The sequence below is a fragment of the Octodon degus genome, unplaced genomic scaffold (genome assembly GCF_000260255.1).
Source record: "Octodon degus isolate 3935 unplaced genomic scaffold, OctDeg1.0 scaffold00352, whole genome shotgun sequence".
NCBI lineage: Eukaryota > Metazoa > Chordata > Mammalia > Rodentia > Octodontidae > Octodon > Octodon degus.
The window spans coordinates 204642-207974 of NW_004524928.1; positions in this window are offsets into that span (position 1 = coordinate 204642).

Sequence of the window (3333 nt, forward strand, 5' to 3'; positions counted from 1 at the left end):
GGGGCCAGGGAAATGGCTCAGTGGAATCAGTGCTTTCCTGTAAGTGCAAGGGCCTGAGTTCAACCCCCAGTTCTGCCAAAAAAAAAAAAAAAAAACAAATAAATAAATAAATAAATAAAAGGCTGGGGTTGTTGCTCTGTGAGAAGCCCCGGCATTGTGCCTCCCATGACCCCTCCCCCCAAAAAGAAGGTCTTCTGCCTGTCAACCTTAATACGTTTTTGTCCATCCCTCTCCAGCAATAAGCATTTGTAGAACATGGTGAGATATAGGCATAAGGGTGATTTCCTGTAATTCCAGGGAACTCCCAAGATTCTGTCCAGGGGGCTCAGCATGATTTCTTGAGCTTTGTTTTTGCCCTGCCCAACTCAAGTCGGTTGGCGGCACACACAGGCAGACAGTCCCTGGGCTGTCCTTAGGCCACTGGCTGCGGCCTTTCTAGCCTTGGTATTCAGTTCCCCTCCTGTTTGAGATACAAAAGCAATGTGATAGGAGCTTCCAGCCTTCTATGAGCTGATGGTCAAAGCTGGCGGAAAAAATAAACATATGTGAAAAAACAATCAGTGGTTCAAAGCAGAAAATAATACTTCTAGAAGACAGTAATTCTGTGCCAAGAAGGGGCAAGAAAGATCTGTCTGAACTGAGACGGTCAGAGAAAATTTCCCCAGAAGAGAGGGGTGTTCTTTCTGAGGCCTGGGCATGAACCTCTTGGGGCAGCTGGAAGTTAGAAGGAGATAAAGAGGATTATGAAAGTATGTTGGAGAAAAGGGAGAAAAGCAGTTTGGCTGTTGTTGAGGTACTAAGTGGGATAAGTCAGAGACAAAGGCGGAAAGCAGGCTTTGCTAGCTGGGGGCAGCCCCGGGTTCAGGCTAATAAGTGTGCACTCTGCTTGTTGTACCTAGGGAGTGTGGAAAGCTGGCAAGGGCTTCTGAGACAGGGTGACCTGGAGCAGCCTCTCACCCCACACCAGGCCTGCTCCCTGCATCCCAACTTGGGAGCCAAGGATTCCAACTTTCTGTTTTGGAGTTTGTCTCCTCCAAACGCGCAGCTGTTCCAGGAAAGGTCATGGGAATTCAAAGACCTGAGTCGAGTCCCATGTCTGACCCAAGCTGGCTGCACGGTTCACTTTCCCCAAATACAGAAATGAGCCCATTACCCTTGTTTATCCAAGGATCAACAAAATTAGGATAACAGGAGTTGGATCTGCTCCTGCTTAGAAGAAAATTCACTTTCTCCTGGGTTTTCTACTGGTATCCGGAGGCTGTGTGGAACTCCGGAAGAGAGAGCCAGGCTTGGCTCTCAAGAGCAGGCCCCAAGCCAGGCCGGCCCCTCCCTCCTCTCCAGTCCCAGGCCAGAGGAAGCAGCAGCTGTTGTCTTGAGGGGAGCACAGGCAGAGATCCACCTGGCACAGCTGGGATTTTCACAGCACCCGTTCCCTACCTAAAACGCGCGCGCGCGCACACACACACACACACACACACACACGCATGCACGCACACATGCACCCAAGCAGCAGCCTAGGAGAGGCTGGACTGACGGGTGTGGTGGCAGCAGAGGCAGAAGGAAGCCCGGTGGAGGTCGTGCTGCCTGCCCTCGCATCTTCTCTCCCACCATTTTGCCTTTGCCTTTCTTCTCCGTGTACTGTCTCCTTCTGCAGGGCGCCCCACCAGTCCTTGGCCGGAGGTCCTTTTGTTCTTCCTAACTCTGTCTCCTGCCTCCATCTTTTCCTTTTGCCCACAAACGGAGTGAAGGAAGAAGAGTAAAATTATCCTACCAAGTGCAAAGAGAAGCAGAACTTGTGGATACTTTAGGCAGATAAACACATACAATTACTTTCCTTATGCAAATAATTGTGGCCAAAGGTTTCAGCCTAAATTGCACAGATGTTAGGGTCAAATCTTCCACTTCAAGCTTCATATGCAAATGTCAGCTTTCTCTCCCCTTCGCTGACCCCAGCGGGGCAAGGCCTGTGCATTTCATCTGCAGGCAGCACTAAGCAGCCTTCTGCAGCGGCCAGCATAATGGAGCTGCAAAGCAAAGCAAGATGATTATAAGGACAGAACACAAGCGCCGGGGCAGTTCAGTTTGTGAGTTGGAAACTTCTCACTCCAGGAGAATGGGAAATGGCAAGGAGCCTGGGCTAGGAATGCAAATGAGCTCGAAGCCTCCTGCCCCTCCTCCCTCCCCAGCCTGCACCCCAGGGCTCATCTGGCCTGAGTTGATCTGCATTTGATCTGCTTTAAAATGTGGATTTTATCCCTAAGCCTAAGGGTTTCTACAGCAGCAGGGTAATGATACTCTGTCTAGAAGGTCAGCCTTAAAGGGTAAGCACCTTAACAAAGAAATAAAGGACTGTCCCCACAGTCAGGGCCGCCCACAGAGGGACAGCCCCTGCCTGTGTGGCCTTCTTGATTCTCTTTTGCCATCTAGTGGTGTTTCCCATCTACAGCACTATCTTTCCCCACCCACCCCTGCTCTCCCTCCAGTCGCCTCCCCCCTGGCCTCACAACAAACACTCCTTCAACTTCCTCCCTGGAAGCCTAACTTCGAGGAGAGCAGAACACAAACCTTGTGATCAAGATGGTTTATGTGACCACTCCGCAGTTACAGTCCACAGCACGGCTGGTGGAAACAGACAGGCCCATGACTCCTCTGTCCAGAGTAAAGTCACAGTCTCTGTGTCTGTCTCTCTCCCCCTTCTGTCTCCTTCTGTCTCTCTCTCTCCTTCTCTCTTTCTACGTATGTCTCTTTCTCTTTCTCTAGCAGGAATTGAACCCAAGACTTTTGGACTAAGCTACATCTCCTTTTCTTACTTTTTTATTTTATTTATTGAGCAGGGCATCACTACACAGTTTGGGGCTGGCCCTTATGCTTACTTTTTGTAGCCTCCACCATGGGTCTCAAACTCCCAGCAATCCTCCTGTCTCAACCTCCTGATTACTGGGATTACAGGCATGAGCCATTCTGTGCTTATGCCTCAGAGCTATCTCCTCAGCCCCATCCTTTATTTTTAAGACAAGCTCTTGCTAAATCACTAAATTGGGTTCAAACTTGGAATCCTCCTGCCTTGGCCTCCCTGCATGCTGGGGGTACAGCTGTGCACCACTGCACCAAGACGTCATACCCTTCTAATAGTCCTGAGGTTTCCCATGCCACAATATCTGATCCCTTCTGAGTCCAGGCATCTAGGCACCTCTGGGCCTTTACAGTGCTGTTCTCTGGGCTTGGAACCTGCTTCCTCCCGACAAGCACAAGCTTACTCTCTCATCTTCAAGTCTCTATTCCTTGTTCTTTTTTTTTTTTTTTTTTTTTTTTTTTTTTTTTTTTTTTTTTTTT